Here is an 18,603-nt window from a genome sequence, read left to right as displayed (position 1 = left end):
AGGAAATTACATTACTTCATCATGTCTCGCTCGAGAAATAAAAGCCTTACCTTTAAACGAGAGGGACGGTTGACCCGAGTGCGTTTATGTTTAATATTCGGCGATTTCGTCCACTTCAAAGAAAATTTCATCCCTCCTTACGGAAAGATTAAAAAGGAGATAAAAGGAGCACGCGGCGGCAACGGCCTTTTATATCGTAAAAAATTCCACGCTGTTACGGAGATACCGTAATCATTAAGTTAAATATTCTCGGCACACTGTTAATGAAGAAACCAATATGCCCGGCGAGATTCATTAAAAATCCATCGGGAGGAATTAAGAAACTTGGCCGTGGGGGCGATGGTGCGCAAGTAATATTTTTCAAGACGGTTTTGCGTTCTTTGTCTCCCGTTTGCGCGTTCCCCCGTGAAGAAGATACTAGATCGCAATATTCCGGCAGTATCGTCCTGAGCCCGTGGACGGTAAACGGCTCCCTTTTTGCGACGTTGAAAGAAGAAACGGGAGTAGAGCCGCGAGACGGGAGTTCCGTCGAGGCGAAGGGATGCATTCAGACCCTCGTAGTATATATCCCGCGGCTTTGGCATCAGGGGAACTAACGAGAGAGCATTCCAAAGCCCGGTTTGAGGAAGTTTATTTTCTTAATGTCACCCGTGACATCAGTCCTTCCGGTCTGCGAAATCGCGAATCCTATATTCAGAGAGACTTCATTACGCCGCGACCGCATTTGAGTCGCCATTTGATTTTTGTGTGGCGTACAATCTTATTCCTTATTTTCAAGATTTAAAATAAAACTTCCAAGACTTCTAAATTTGGCTTACATGATTTTGTAATGATTTTTAAATAAGTACTGTAGTAATTTTCTTTTTCGATTAGTCATATATAACTTGCAAATAAATAATGAAGAAAAACAAATGTTGAGAATATATAAATAATGTGCAAAGTAGTGGAAATTAGTTGCGATTTTTCTTTTACAATAATTAACAATAATATTAGGACCTAGATAAGATATTTATTAAATTGTGTAAAAAAATCTTGCATTGAAATTACAATCTGCAATTACGTAAATATATTTACACAAAAATATTTATAAAATTATATTTTAATATTGATAACTGTTTACGCAATTAATTTCGAAAGTATTTTGATAAAACATAATATATTGAATTATCTTAATGATATATTTGTAAAATGAAATTTGGGAAGAAATTATTCAATAATTAGATAAAATATTTTAGTTGTGTTATGTGTGAAACATTTAGAAATATAATTAATTCATATACATGTTTCTAAAAATAATTATTCTTAAATTATATTGTAGAAATATTGCAACCTTGAAATATATTATATATTTAGCATGGCTACGTTTTAAAAATTAAACGATTTTTTAAATAAATTTTTTAAATTTTAAATTGTAAAATATTGATACCTCAAACTTAAATTTGTCTCATTTATGACAAATATTATTTAGAAATTTTTATCTGACAAAAACTGGTGCGTTAAGATATATTATTATCTTAATGAAATTATTGCACATTGCAAAATTTTTGTCTATTCATGATCCCATTATTGTGCAATATATAGCTATCAGAAGAAAGAATTCTGTAAAATAATGAATGTTAAATCACGGGAAAAGAATCTTTGTTAAAGAAAATAAAACCATATCGGTTAACGATCTTTCGCATAATCGTTGCAAAAAATGAGGTATCTGGAAGAAGTGAGGCGACAGAAATAAAGTAAAAAATGAAAAGGAGCAAGAAAGAAGGGAAAAACGTCGAAAGAAAACGCACGTACATCTCTAAATATAACATGCATATCATTTATTCTGCATATTCGTCTATAATCTTTTTTTTTATTCAATCCAGAAAGGCGGTATAAGGCAGACAAAAAAAATTACGTTAGATCGATTGTATATTCAGTCTTCCATTTGCATATAATCGTTACATCTGAATTATGATTTCGTATTATTCCGCTTATTGTCGTGACCTTCGTTAATTCGTAGCTTAACATTAATGCGGATCCTGAATACACACGTACGACTACGCACGCCGGTAATAAAGACAAATAGAGGCAGCCTAGGCCGTTAACCTCCTCATTTGCACCGCTTTGATCTACCCCTACTTTCGGGGCAGACAGCGGCAGCAACAGCCGATAGTTGTTCCCCTCGGCGTCGGCTCATCATCTCCCGACGATCCAATCGATTTCGAAACACCCCTTCATTTGATGCTAACTAATGTCCCCGCCTCTCTCCCGCTGTGCCCCGCAACGCGATACAAAACGGATCCGACGATAACCGGATTGGTTTGCATAAATAATTGCGTACATATTACCAAGGACGCGCCCGCTAATCAGTACGCGCAAGGCGTAAATGCACGTATAGCACGTAAACCGTAACCCGATGATTACATGACGGCTTTATAAAATTGTTTTTAGGGCGCAAACTCGGCATGCGGTGTACTTAAATCCCGGCAAATTTATCGGACGACAAACATTTGTGTTTGTGAAATTTCTTCGCGGTCACACTCATTAAACTTTTATAGGTAAAGGCGTTTTCATATGAGGACAGGACTACATAATATATATAAAACAAAGGAATATCGTCAATATTGGAATAAGTCCAATAAGTTTTCATTGACAATAATTTTGACGAATTCTTAAACTAATTCGAAATTAGTCTTTTATGACTGTAATGTGAGAGCGTTAATAGGTTTCCCGCGATTGTAAATTACTAGAAATGATGAGTTTCTTTCGAACTCTAAGCTCTTTTAAGACAATGAAATAACAAGATAATTAAATAACGAAACCTGATAATGTGCTCTATTAAATTTGTCTTTATCTCATTTTCTTATAATTTTAATTAAAAATATAATTATCGCGATATTAATTAAGATAGATATTAAAAAGTTGCTTTATTTGGGAATTTTACTTAAATAAAACTGATTGAAAATTTAAAATTATTTTGCTCTAAAATATTTTATATTAACGACTAAACATGTAAATATCCTAGAGAAAGAATATACATCTCTCTTTCTCGGCTGAAATAAAATGATCGGAAAAGAAAGTTTGCACGGAAAAATTTGATGTGATTATTATCCCACGTGACTTTTCAATATTTATACTGCATGGAAAATTAATTCGCGCGAGCATAAAGCATATAAAGCAAACGCCACGCGACCGCGACCAATTAACGTTAATGCAGAAATAACCATTTAAAAAGTACGTGGTAAATGCTAGGCACTTGTGATGGTAACGTCATTATTTATCCACCTCTAGAAAACGCTTTCTGTATAATACGATCAGATGACGATTATTCATATTTGCACTTTATTATTACTATACTTAAATTTTCAAAGTATAATAATGTTCAAAGCACATTTTTTAATACCCGATTAGAGAATAAGTTTCGTAGGAGTAACAATCTTGTGCGACGTATCTTGTGTCTGTATCTGTGACTACTCATCTTAGAAATATTTTTAATATTTTGATAAGAGAAGAATTGATTAAATTGTTGAACATTGTAATAATTCAGTCAAACTAAAATTGCAGAATGGCGACAAATGCAGAGAGATGAAAAGATACGACATTCGCATCCGGTGAATGCGAGAAAAAAGTGGAAAGGAAAAAAAGATAGAGAAAGAGAGACTCATTTATCGCTCGAACTGGCCGAATGCGTCGACCACTGACAATGCCGCGGCTATCTGACAATACGAGCTCGAATGCGAGGAGCACCAAATCCGCCCGAGCGGAATTGCGCGAGAGCGCGCGACGATTCGTTTTAACGATCGTTAACGCGAGGAATGGAGAACACGATGTTACACTTGACGATCGTTAGAACTTAACGAAATCTCGCCGCCCTTTTCGCGGGGAACGTATGGGGGCAGTATGTTACACGGCGGGTGAATCTCCCCGCTTCCCCCTCCCCCCTCCCCTCCCACCCTGCCGCGTATACACGCCTCCGGATCCGCACGGGGCTCCAGATCGACACGAGGGGCAGAGACGAGGCCGGTAATTGCGTTCTCACTTAACGCAACTGCCGCACAGCTGCCGGACGAATTGAGTCCTCCCTCCCTGTTTTCCAATTTTCGCGCGAGCTATAACGGTAGCAAGCCTGACTAGCCACGTCAATCATGGGAAAGGTTCGCGGGGTGCCTCGAAATAGTCGGCGCGACCCGGAGAATGCATTTCGCATTCATACGGAAATTTCTGGTATCGCGTTCGAGTATCCGGGGGCGATTTCGATGATTTCGGCTGTCACGAGGGTGCCTTCCTAAAGATTTTTTTTTCGAAACGTTGAAAATAGGATTAAAGTCGCAGTTAATGTGTTTCACATCGCCGATAAGTGCGACAGGCAATTGACAAAATCGAGTTATGCGCATTTCCTCAATTGTTATAATTGTTAATTTTTTTCTATTAGAATATAGGTAATTTATTTAAATGATTCATTTATATATTTGTGTAAAAAAAAATAGAGAAAAATAGAGAATTGTTATTTGCGTCAATATTTTTAACATTTATGTTAAACTAAGTTTTTAATTAATTGAAACTCTCTCTCTTAACTAAAAGTTTAATTTTGATTCAATAAGTATTTAATGACATTGTTAGCAAGAATTCAGACTTCATTTAAATATTTTCTCACCAAGCAGTTATTATTATGTAATTGTCGAATTAATAATTTTGGAAACGTATCTCAAGATATGCAATCGAATTTCAGAATTTCATCCAAAACTTTATTTGTGTAACTAAATCATTCTTATTTCCATGCTGAGAGTTCGTGTTTTCTATCGTGTTCTGGTTTGTTTCTTCCTGAGAGCGTCCATAAAGTTTTCTATTATTTTAATTGAAATTTGAATACTAGAAATCCGATAGGAATTTAGATTGTTCGTTAACTTTTTTTTCTCTTTGAAATAGAATAGACAAAAACAGTTGTTAAATCGCGGCTTTACAGTTATTTAAATCGTGGTGCAAAGTACCGCGAGAGTAAATTTTACGAGGTAACATTTATGTTTTACGGAATATTGTACGCATATCTTTCTAATTTCAACGCGCGATACGCGAGTGTGTATGCTACATTAGAAACGTATTCACATTCGCGATGGAATAGAAATTCGATGGAATAGAAGGTACGCGAGAGGGAAGAGTCTATGCCGGGATGAAAAGCTTCAAAGCGGAAATACCGCAACAAAATCTGCTTGTCAGAAATTGACAAAGCGTATTCGGGCAAAGCAGACGAATCGATATCTACCGTCGAGAAAATTAATATACGCTTGTTGTAACGGCGTAGTAACGACAGTAATGATCGTGGCCGAACGTACAATAGGCACTCTCGATGGCCATCGTAAATTAGTTCACCTAAAGTGCTATGCATAATTAAGCGACTGGTATAAATGACTAACGCGTTTGGATCGGACAAATTACCCGCGTATAACAAAGTCATGCGTGAATCATTATGAAATCGCATCTTGATGTCTGTTATTGTATTCTGATGCTTCAAACGGGCGCGATTTTCTAATTGAAAACGTGACTGTTTCACGTTTCGAGAAATTGTATATGTACAATTATAATGATAATAATTTTGCGCATTTAAAAGATCAAACGTTTCTATTTTCTTGAACAGTAATTCAACTTTTAAAATAAAAACATTAAAATTGTTGTGCCTTCTAAATTAACTTTTTTTATTTCATTGAATAAAAATTAAGTTTTTAAAGTAAAAGTTCTAGATTTCTTACTGTGATTGTGACTTCTAAATTAATTCTTAAGCTAATAAATTATTTTCTTTATGTCATCGTATCCCGACAGGAAAGATGCACGTACTCCCTACTAGAGGCCAACGACCTAAATCAGAGGCGGATCTAAGGTCAATCGGGGTAATTGTAACTCGAGGACAAAAAATGTCAGGAATATCTTTTAGTGATAGAATTAATCATAGATGTCAAATCATTAAGAGCGACAAGAACTTATATGTATAATAGATAGATAACATTTTTGTAATAACAATCAATTGAATTATTCTAAAGGACAGCGTCGCACTTTTTCCCCAATATGAAAATTATTCTGATAGATTCTATATCAAAACTAATAAAATTACAGTCCGCCAACTGACGGGAAATCTGCAGAATAAATTCAGCCAGAAATCTATCGATTTTTAGAAAATTATATAAAAGAGGAACGGTCTCTTTTTTAATATTTCCTCACTTAATCATAGTATTAAGCTCTCTCCTGCCGGAACTCCCAAAAATTATTAGTTTTTGATCCCGCATGTATACTACCATTTATTTCAATATTTCAAATAAATATTTTGTTATTACAGTCTATAATTTTTCCATTTTTTCCGTAAAACAAATATAAAGCATAGATTTTTATATGTTACAAACGAAAGTGCATAAAAATTTTTACTTAAATAAAAATTTATAAATTATGCAATCTTTAGTTGTATTTTTTGTATAATAATTTAACGATCTCTCTCTCTCCCTTTCTTTCTCCCTCTCCCTCTCTCTCTCTCATGTTTTGTTTTAATGCAACACCGCACGACTGTATGATTAAATAAGTAGGATCACACTGTAAAAATTACTGCATTAAAAAGTTGTGTCGCAACAGGAAAGCTAAGGGTAGATCGTTTTCATCTAACGGGCAGGGGTCGGAGCGAGGAACGAAAAGAACCGTGTAGAACGCCTCTCTGGAAAGCCTGAAATGTGAGCGCGCGAATCCAGAGTAAAACAACGGTTTTTTTCCTTCTCTTTTTTTTTCCGTTGTGTCCGTCGTCTGACGCGCGCGGTCCTTCAACATTGCGTGCGCAAAATTATTAACAGCCGGGCGAGCGAAACGTAAAAAAACGACGTTAAGACTGCCATTTAATTATCCCGACAGAGCGGGCGTTTGTGAGCTCGCGTACGGCATCTCTTCCCCGAATAACATCCACGCACCGCGTATTTACGCTCTATTTGCAGACAAGCGAGAGAAGGATTTTGGCGGAAACGGTGCGGCGTATCAAACCGCCGCCGCCGTCCACCAGTGAGAGATTCATTCCATTTGAAGGTCCGTTACCGAGCGAGGAGATACGCAGGGACGACCCGCGATAAATCCCGTAATCCACCGTGTCGCGTTAGGAATACGGATCTCTCGTGGCGCGGCGACGGCGACGGCGACGCTGCGCGCCGCGGCGCGCGCGAGGGCGAGCGGGACGGACGAGGGTAATGTGACGCTGGAGGAGAAAGATTGCACTTTTTTATTAGGGCGCGGCCGGGGGCGCGCGGGGGAGAAGGGTAAGGACCCGGTGGAGGACGGTCTCGATCTTCCACGCAACGTAACGCGAACAAATTACACGTCCCGCGAACTCCCCGGGCGCGCGTACACGCGCGTCCTCGCGCGCGATGCGCTGGGTGTGCGTACGTGTGTGTGTGGTGTGTATAGACGCTCACCCTCAAACGCGACGGCAAACTTACGCACACTTGGGCACGGTCTCCCTTTTCGCACACACGTACATAGGGCTCTTCCCCGTCACGTATAGTAATACACTTTTACGTAGCGCTCGCTGAGGGGACCGCGACCCCTATCCTACCTCGTCAATCCCCCGCCCCCGTTCCGTCCCGCCGGACGATCCCGCCGATTCGATACGCCCCGACCTTCGAAATCGTCGAATCGCTCCTTCGAAACCAGCGGGACGTCTCTCCCTTCGTATCCCCCTCTCGCTCCAACCCGCACGATCGACGGCTTCCTCGCGAGGATTCCTTTTCACAGTTAGGTTTGCAAAACCCAATGCGACTGAAGAATTTACGAGCGATTCAGGGGTCGGTCGCTCTCTACCGCCGTCGTGACCCCACGGCGCGCGAATACTCGGCCGGGCGAATAAATCGCCAAAGCTCTTTTAAATACAAAACGATCCCTTTTTTTTTGGGAGCCGTAACTGTTACGCAACTTCCGTTGCGTGGGGTAATCTTGTCGCAACAATGCGGAGCGCTTGATAACGAACGGATGTATTTGAAGAGATTTTCTCATCAAAGGGCTGGAAAAACGTTTTCACCATCAAAATCTCATTTTTGTGCAATCGTAGCTGTTCTTGAAATTATAACATTAAACATAGCAAATTTAATAATTAGTTGTCAAGCGGAGACGAAGGTGACTTGAATGAAGAGAGGAAAATTAATTATCTAATGTGTTTCGCGTAATTCGTTTGCCCGTCTTGACGTTTCCTAAATTAAAAATTCCAGGAATGGCGTGGATACAATAATAGTCAAGTAAAAATTACACGGAATGTTATATTTATTTAATCCTACGCGCAGATGAGATTGTTGTTTTCAATTTGCGGCACTCTACAAAATATGTTTCTCTTTCATGGTAAATGCATGTATATATATTCGTACCTCGTGTTGAATCTCGGTGCGATCACATTTAACTCCCCCACGTAGATCATCCGACGGTAGAAAATCAGAGATACCGCTGATCATTTATGCAAACCGCTCATTACTCGATTAGTGAAATTATCATAGCCGATACGACGGATAATGATGCAATAGGGAAAAACAGAATAACACGAGTACACGAACGGCAATTTATGTGCAACTTATTTAATCAATACAATCGCAAATGATAATCTCCTCGTGGAATTTTATCGAATTTGACCGTTCAAAATAAAAGTTGAAAATTGCGTCGAGTTGCGTAAAGAAATGGTTTACTCGTTTGATTAACTCCGACGGATCATGAACTTAATTTATTCTTAATCCGAATGATCGCCGAACCAACCGAAAAGAAAATCAAAGATTGAAATTAGTGAAATATTAATATAAAGATTTTAGGACCTCTGGGACGAACTTTAGGGGATGTTAGATCTCGACAAAAGAATCAACCCTTGTTAGGAACTAAAGAAACTCGTATCCTTTGACGTATTTTTAAAGAGCTACGCGTCCGATCGCACGTGACGTCTAACAAAACTAGTTCACATCTTTCGATTTTGTTTTCCAAAGAAACAATACAAAGTAAAAAAAAAACGTAGTATCGATTCTTTAAGTTGATTCTTTTGCCGACTTTTGTCATGCATTAAAGTTTATCGTAGAGGTCCTGAACTATCTTATTATTAATGTATATTAACTTTGTTCTACATATTCACAAGTGAAAACTTGCAGTACGATTTGTTTGCTACAGCAATTTGAACATTCTTACGTTCTATATTTTACGTCGCGTAAAAAGGAGAAAGGAGGAATCTCTTTCTTTAATACAGTAAACCACAAACTGATTCAATCGCGAATTTAAACCAATCCTGAGAAATCATAAGTGTTCAGACTGTCGCAGAGCATCCGCCGCCGTAATGAAAATTCGAGGTCGAGATTGCTCCCGGTCTACTCTTAGCGTAGGACTTGCGATTTTAACGTACTGCGGGCGATACGACGTTACCGTCGCAATGACCCAATTACCGCACTCGTAACGGCGTAACAGCGGAAGACGTGAACCACATGAAAGCCGAGTGGCAACTCGGAAACTTTGTTCACGTCGTCCTTCAACGTGTTAAGGGGAAAACGTGTCTACCTGCGATACAGGTAATTAGCTTGAGCCCTCCTAATGCATCGATATCTGAAATATATATATCGACGAAATAATTGAATTAAAATGGATGTATGTAGAGGAAGGTTGCTGAAAACCATCACTTTTTACATGAAAACTTTTTAACGCGGAAATTACGAAGAATATTTTTAAGTCATTTACATTGTAATAAAGTACAATATCTTCCTTTCTTGTGTAATTTTTAAATATTTTTTAAAAATATTTTATATTAATACAATTTTTTTAAATAGGGAGTTTTGAAACTTGTAAGATGTATCTTAAGAAGTAAGTTTTCTAAATTACACCTCAGGTTATTAAAATTATAATAATTTTTTTATTGTAATTACAGAGGTTCTGAAATATTCTTTATATTTTATTATAAATATAACTTCTATTTTCGATACTATTATTCCAATACTATTATTATCAAAATAATTACATATATTCTGCTCTTTAGATGACCATTATAATATTGAAATTTAAATTTACCTAACTCCTTAAAGGAAATTTTATATTTTTGCTTATATATAAGATAATGATCGTTGAATTGATACTTTTTTCTGTGTATTGTGCCGAACATCTCGAGTGTAATAAAGCAGTGCTATACAATTTTCAAATAATCCCATAGATATTGTACAAGAACAGCGATTGAATTTTTAATGGTGAGGTGGCGCGATTTTAACAATCTTCCTTTACACACGATCGTTACATCGTCAAGCTAACGAGCCACGACTTCCGATGGTTACGTACTTATTCGGGAAAGCAGCGTGTTCTTTGACAGTTATTAGTCACGCCGTGTCAATGGTGCAATATCTATCGTTATCAAAGCACTTATGTGCCACCAAGGTAAATGCATCCATTACATCGAGGCCGTCTTTGGCCGTGTAGAGAGAAGCGTCTTCGTTATGGCCCGCGTGCGGGGAGCGCCGCTTTCGCAAGCGCTACAACTTTCAGGAGCAATTACAATTTTCGAAAAGAGATCCGTGTATGAGTATTTCGCGAAAAAAACGGATCGCACGTTACGCATCGCGCAGTGCGGCGGGATCTTGACAGTAGATCACGACGACAAACAAAACGCACATCTCTCGCGCGCGCGCGCTTCGGTCAGAATAATTTTCAACGTCACCGTATTAATTAGGCAGCAAGTATGCCCGGGGATCCCCGGTGTGCGTTCACAAAAGTGGAATTGCAATTGAATTAGTAATATCGATATCACGTTGAATAATGCATGAGACGATATTCCCCGTTATAACGGTGAACGGCAGGAGTGCGCGCGCGCGCACGTTGTACATCGCTATATATGGCTTTAGCAGAGTGCCGACCAACGTTGGTTTTAAATAAAACACATCCCTTTTTATGTTCCCTGTCCTTCCCGCGTGCTCCATGTCCCGCGCGTCCATCGACCGGCGTCGTTGCGTACACCCTCTGGCTCTCTCTCTCTCTCTCCCTCTCTCTCTCTCTCTCTTTGTCGTCTGTCTTTCTGTGGCTTCTGTAATCAAATTCGAGTCGACGTATCGCCGCGAATACGGGGGTGAACGCGTCCGCGCGAACCTCCACGCATCGTCCTGGATTACTTTCGGGGATTTATGTCCTTCGTCTAATGTGGGCGGTCGGTAGTGACGATAAATGTGCTCTAGAGCGACCTGTACGCAACCCGCTGCACCACCGCAGAAACGTAGCCCGACTTTGTAAACAGGCTTACGCACCCGAGCTTTTTATTGCGTTCGTTCATTCGTTCGAACGCCCCTTGAACGTGGCTAACCACTAAGCTTGATAAACGACACCCCGGGACTACCGCGTTATTGGGTTCCGGGTCCCGCGAGAAGGGTAGTTTTCTTAATATTAGCATAGTTTCTGCGGCATCTCGATTACTATCGGTACCACTGTAATCGTTATACAATTAAAATAAATCACTGCAATAATAAAAAGATTGCATTACTTTATATCTTTATGATACAACGGATAAATTATATACAACGTTATATAGAAAGGATAGCATACTGTCTTAGCATATTGGTATTTGTTATTTCTTGTAATTCTTAGAAATAATTTTTCAAATATTTGTGATACTATTTTAAAAATAAAAATTAGTGTTTTCACATATAGTTCCTACATATCTGTTTATATATTCTTGAATTATTATTTAAATGATTTTATCTCTTTATATTACGACAAAAATATACGATATTATATAAAAATATTAAATATATTATGATAGCAAATATGCTCTTCTCAACTTTTAATAAATTTAATAGAATAATCATATGAAAAAAGAACTTTAATTAGAACTATATCTTTTAACAGAATTAACAGCCACAAAAACGTCTCTCTCTCTCTCTCTCTCTCTCTCTCTCTCTCTCTCTCTCTCTCTCTCTCTCTTCTCTCTCTCCCGTCTCTTGTAATACTAATACAAATGTTTTTTTCTTTTATTTTACTTTTACTCCTGTACATTTCTGAAATAGTTTTTATATTTTAATAGCTTAGTTAGATTATTATTAAGAGATCCTATTTGTTCGATTAATGTAGTTTGATTAATAGCATGATGTAATATATTTATGCAAAGTGAAAAGTGAAAGAAAAGGAAAAATAAGCAAGCATTAAAAAAAATTAGACCTAAATAAGATTCTAAATATGTGTGTATTTCTAAAATAGGAATTTGCAAAATAGGAAGCAAATACACGCACTTGTTAACCTGAATGCATAATGGGTAATCACGTTATTAACATAATCATCCAATTATACTGTCACACTGTGATATTCCTAAAATCGTAGAGATCCGGTTATCATCAATGTAATTGCTGCACATTAAAGCTCTTTATAAGAATAACATCATTCTTTTCGTTTGTTTGAAATAATTACCTATTTTGGGAATAATGATCTGTTTTTTTAATGTTACTCACGATGAATTTATTTGAAAAATAAATTGAATACATTTTTATAAATATGAGATTTAATAAAAAATAAAAAATATAATCAGATATTTTACAAATAATTTAAAAAATTCGTAAAATCTAATTTCACAAATAGTTAAGCTATTTAATCAATATTGAACTTTTAACTTTCAAATTTCAAATTATATTCATACTTATGTATAGAGAAGAACATGGTACTATGGTCCTTGTAAGTATTATCACTCATAATATCTCCGTTCTCAAGTGAGGAATTTTAGTGACTACTTATGTAAATCATATATTTAACAGCCTATTATCCATTTTTTTTAAACTTGAACGTACATGAATATATGTACATTTGAGTTGTTTTGTGTAATTTAACATTTTATTTGGCTATACACATTTCAAGTTACGCAAAGTTAAACAATAACAGGAATTTTAAGCATTCTAACGTCTCAACAGTTTAATATAGTCTCTTTTTTTAAGTTATCGAAGTAAGTATTTGATAAGTTGCAGTTTCTATTTGTTTTTTAATCCATTATGTGTGTTGTTACATTTTTATAAATAAAATTTTGATAAATATTTTATAACTTTGAGTTTAGAATCGATTGAACATATATGTGTGTGTGTGTGTGTGTGTATATATATATATATATATATATATATGTACATGTACTGACGAACATATTTAATTAAAAATGAATTATTAACAAAGTTGTACAAAATGTAAATGGGGCCATAACACTATCTTCTATCTAATTTCTATCTAATTGATAAATGTAATGTAATTTGACAAAAAATATAAATTTTTTATTTCAAAACGCACAAAAACTTAAAATTGATCTTAATATTTAATCAGAACTCGCATTTTTATGTATTTGTGATTAAAAGAGAATTAAATATGGTACTTCATATTAAAACAATTACTTTTGGAATCATAATTACCGTAAAATTTCTATCCCGGCGCAAATTTAATTGCTAATTGGATCGAGCCGGATTTGAGAGGGACGGCAAAGCGTATTTATGTCTGCGTCACAAAATCACGAAATTCATTTTCGTCACGATTACAATACTTTGTCACTTATAAACGAATGCTAAGCCGGTGGAAGTAATGCGTATCGCATAATGAAAAATTACAATGCTTCTTTTTCGTCACGGCAACAGAGTTGCGTAATTAAGCATTCCCAGCGCTGCCTTATCCAATTTATCGATCCGCTGATGCGGTAAAGCACCGTTCCGATGTCTGCGCTAATTGCAGCGGAACAAGCTACTAAATTATTTAGCCTACACGTGCTGCAACGGAGAACAGCGAGTGCGTTCTAATAGCGTCCGAGAGAGTGCACCGGCGCGAAAATAGATAGTGATTGCACGCGAAAAGTCAAATGTAATCGCGCGACCTTGCCGACCGCGACTGCGCACGATGAACTGTTTGATTTACGGGATCTGCTTACACAGCAAACACGGAAAAACAATCCCAAGGAAGTCAGACGTTTGCGTAATACGGATGTTTTTCTTCGATACTTTTATAAGCGTTTTATTTATTTTTCACAGCGTTGAAATTAAATATTTAGTTATATTAGCAAATCGTCAGAAGCTTTGAATTCATTGACGAGAAAAAAGTTGAGAATGAAACCTCCGTAATACAATATTAATAATAAATGTAATAACAAACAATGCGTTAAATGAAGCAATCACTACTTTATTATACAGATATTTCTAAGCAATTTTTTTATTTACTGAATACGTTTACATACATGAAAAAAGAAATATTGTATTATAAATAATAGTAACGATATTAAAATTATTGAACATCTTAAAGAATCAATTAGAAACTAGATCAATTAGAACTATAGCGCTATTAGTCAAAATAATAGAGTAAAACCTACATATAATACAGTATCAATGATAAATGAAACAATAAACGACACGTCAAAGAAAACAGTTAATTATTGCTTCGTTATGCAGTTTTTTACATCTCTTTTCTGTGTCTCCTCATCTGTATCTCGAGCCTCAAATAATATATATGTATATATTAATATACATATTATTTGAGGCTCGAGGTACATTTAGCCAGAAACATCAAACATTTAGCCAGAATCAGCCGGAGGGCAAATAATCAATTAGCGGAGAAGGAGAGAAGGCTGAGTTTTCACAACGCAAGTAACAAAAAATAACTTGTTTTATGTTAATGACTTATTAAGCACGTTTGCACGTCATAATTATATTCATACGTCAGTTATCGGGCCCATTTTACGCAGTTGCGCCAGAACGCAACACGCTGCTCTACGTCAAGACCAACCGCGCGCTCTTATTTATGCTTATGAATTTCCTCGTTGCTTCCACGCAGATTTTCGTTTTTACGCTTACGAGCGAGGTATAAATCGATAGATACGTTTCTAGACATCGCGATGCTCATTAGCGGTCCAGAGTTCATTTCCTTCAGACGTTTGTAAAAGTAATCGAATCCATAACCCTTCGCTCGCTGTGACAAACTTGAATTGAATGAATCACTTACGTGTCTCCCGGGCAACGACAGGTATACCTATTCGAGAAGGCGCGAAAAACGCGGAGGAGAGACAGTTTTCCGGAGCAGATAGGAGCGTTTTCCGCGGTACCCGCTCGAAATTAGCTTCTTTCAGCTTGGCTTCTCTCCCAGACAAATGGCGGTATCGAGGAGGTTGGACAGGCGTTCTGATATCGCTCTCAACATTGTCGCTCTCCCCTCCTCCCCCTCTCTCTCTCTCTCCGTCGGGAGAAAGCAGACACGACGGGACTTGTCTAATGGAAACCGAGGACGCCTTAACCTCCCCCTACCCCCCGGTTTGACTAATTTATTTGTTGGCCCGTATGGCGAATCGGTGGTGGCGGCGGTCAAGACGCCGCCGCGCCGCTCTTACTCGGCAAATCGTAATTTCAGAAACCCCAGACGAAGTCACCCCCGTCGGGACCGTTTACCCCGGAGGTCGCGGAAAAATCGATGATCCATTACCGCGGTTACGATTGGTCCCCCGCGGGCCGATACGCCAATCACTTCGCCCGGCACCGTCATATCCATTCCACGTCCATTCTGACAGTAGCTGATTTACTCGGGCGTACCCTGGAGAGCGGCGCCGAGAGCCAGCGCTCTCCCTTAGCGCCCGACCGCGGAATTCTTCCTCTCTCTCCTGCGCGGATTGCAACTGCAGCGCGATACAATCACGCAACCAACCAGCCGACCGGGATCCGCCGGGAGATCATGTCGCGGCAACGTGATCGAACGCCGCCGATGATAAACCACCGTTGCGGCGGCACAATTATCGCCGGTCACATGCAAAATTCTCGATTGTTACGTAACGAGGAATCGCAGTGCGAGCCTGTCGAACAGAGCGATAAACTTCTCGTTTTGTTGCTCGACGCCTTCGATTTCCTTGAAATCTTCAGGTTCAGCCCTTTCTCTCCCGTACTTTCTTCGACGTACAATCCCTTCTGCATCGATCTTGCATTTTTGTTTGAGAACTCGATTAAATTCTCCAACGTTTACGTCTTTTTTTTATTTACGTATCTTGCTTGAACGTATTTTACGCTACGGATATTTTTATTTACGACTTTTAGCCTTGCGAGATTCAGTCGAGCGTGTTAACAACATTATGTAAGAGCAAATGCGAGGCGTTATTGATATATAAACCTTTTTAATAGATTCCGACCTCGTCTACGTGATAGGAAAAGAGATTGATCGCCCTGCTTGCATCATTTCATTCAGGGAACGATAATCAATATGCATACAACGACAGGATTACCGACGATTTTGAATAAAAATGCATCGATAGCTTTGTATGGTACGTGTGCAGTGACAGCTTCGATTTCAACCCGACAGTTCTAATCCACTCCGCAAGCCCCGGCGATTCGGTCGATATGTAGGTAGGTAGGTAGGTAGGATGCATTCGCTCGATCGGAATTCTTTTACGGCCCAGTTTGCATTTCACAATCCATTCCGAGTGAGGCATCGGCTACGAAGGCATTTTTATCAAAGTGTCCTTCGGATAGCGCGCGCTGTCATTCACATACATGCATTATCGGCTGAAGGAAAGCAAGCAGTATTGTTTTGTCTACGTAGCAAATTTAATGCAATATGTCGTACATGTTATCAAGTATTATCCTCTTTTATTTTCATTTACAGTTTGCTCGAGCCTTTTTATCGAGCCTGACATCTCATAACATTTTGAAATACGAGTAACGATTCGAGCTCTCTGATCAGTCTTTTATTTGCTGAAGTGAATCAAGTTATTAAATCCACTTTTGCAGAGGACATCCAGGGTTTGTAAGTTGTATTTGAGATGACGGTCCTAATTATGGGGATTATCAAATTTGCAAAATTTATAAAACTACAATTTTTTATATTCTTTAATTTTTTGTAGTTATTATAATATAATATTGGTTTCACGGCATATTTAAGCAAAAAAGCGGAAAATTATCCAATAAATTCTCTAAATACTTCTTTAATAATTCCTTGAAATTGATACTTTTGCATACTTTAATATATGGTAAACATTAATTAAAAATATACATTAATAATATGCTTAAATAAATTTAAGATTGTGTTTACGAGTATAATTTATTATACTAAAAAATACCCAGTGTTAAAAAAATATATGGCGCGCGCTACGTATACGTCTGAAATATTTTAATCTTAGTAAATTGAAAATATTTTTATATTTTATAAAATACAAGATAATTATATAATAATAACTATTAAAAAATTAAATTAATTATTTTAATTAAAATAATATTAATTACATTTTGTAAAAATGTTATATATTAAATGTGATATTTTATATATTTGTATATATTAGAGAGAATTATAAGAGAAATTTTTCACTCCATATTTAATTAAAGTCTCGGTAACATTAATGGAACAATGTATATCGCGCGGCAATTCCTTTTTGTTAATGCGATATAACTCTTACGTAATATCGGTTCAATCGTTCGCACTCACAGTGCGTAGCATGTGTTTGACAGGTGACGGCGCAATTGTTTGTCGTTAAAGGTTCGGCGAAAAAAATTCAGTGCCGTTTCCATTAAACGCGGCTACCCGCTGAACAAAAATTGCGCTTTTCCACCAGCTGGTCGCCTGATATTAACAAGGTAACAATGCGCACTCGTGAGATCCTTTTTCGGAAAAAAAAGTGGACCGCGATAGACGCGCCGCGAGCTACAAAATTGTTTCCATTTTGATTGCGCGTGTTTAACGCACGCACTTGTTCTTTGCGAATTATTCGCCGTAATGCGATCGTAAGAAAATCAAGGCAACAGCGAGACGTAATCTAAAATGTCCCGTTTCTCTGCCTTCTCGCGAGAGAATCTGTTCTTGAGCAGAAGATCTGTTAGAAAAAGAGATTCTCAATTGCTGGCTTGAAAACAGGCATCGATTACACTTACACGATTTTCATTCATAAATTAAGAGCGGCGCGATTATCTCGGTCAAATGCAAATGCTTAAACGATGAAAATGCATGAAGATGCAAAGGGGATGGAAGTTTGCTAATAACGTCGTCAACCGACAGGGACTTTGCTCTTGTCGGTTCACGTAAAATATCGCTGACGGCGGTAAGCGCCCAATTATCGATATTTTTCTTTCTTTCTTTTTCGCATATTGTCGCATGGCGCTATTCGATCGTGACATCTCTATGGTGTATGACGGTACCTTTTTTCGCGTTGCAAAATGAGAAACATCGTGCGCTCGGTAGAGCACGTCACGTATACACCTACGCGATGGATTGAAATCGGGCTGAGCGTGACGTAGTTAATCTAGGATAAAGGTTGTACACAAGCATGATACGTCGCGCTAAAGATCCGTCCACCACACGGATGCGCATCCCTAGATTTATAGAGCACCGGCTGGAATCGAGGTACCAGTCCCTGTGGATCGGCGAATCGTAAACATGGCCGATTTCTCAAACCAGTGGAATGCAAAGCGAACCGATCGGATTCGGTGTGATCTCCGGTAATTTGTGATGGGCAAGAAGACGTAATCTAAAACGTTCTAAAATGTTTCTGTCTTCTCGCGAGAGACGTAACCGCTATTGTTGCTTAGATAGATCAGAACATGTATATCCGTAACATAAGAATTGCAATATTAAATATATAATAGATAATTAATAGACGTATAACCGATAATTACATTGCAAATTCAGATTCTATAAAAAAAG

Source organism: Monomorium pharaonis, chromosome 3, assembly GCF_013373865.1.
Source record: "Monomorium pharaonis isolate MP-MQ-018 chromosome 3, ASM1337386v2, whole genome shotgun sequence".
NCBI lineage: Eukaryota > Metazoa > Arthropoda > Insecta > Hymenoptera > Formicidae > Monomorium > Monomorium pharaonis.
Note: the sequence above shows the minus strand (reverse complement) of the source record.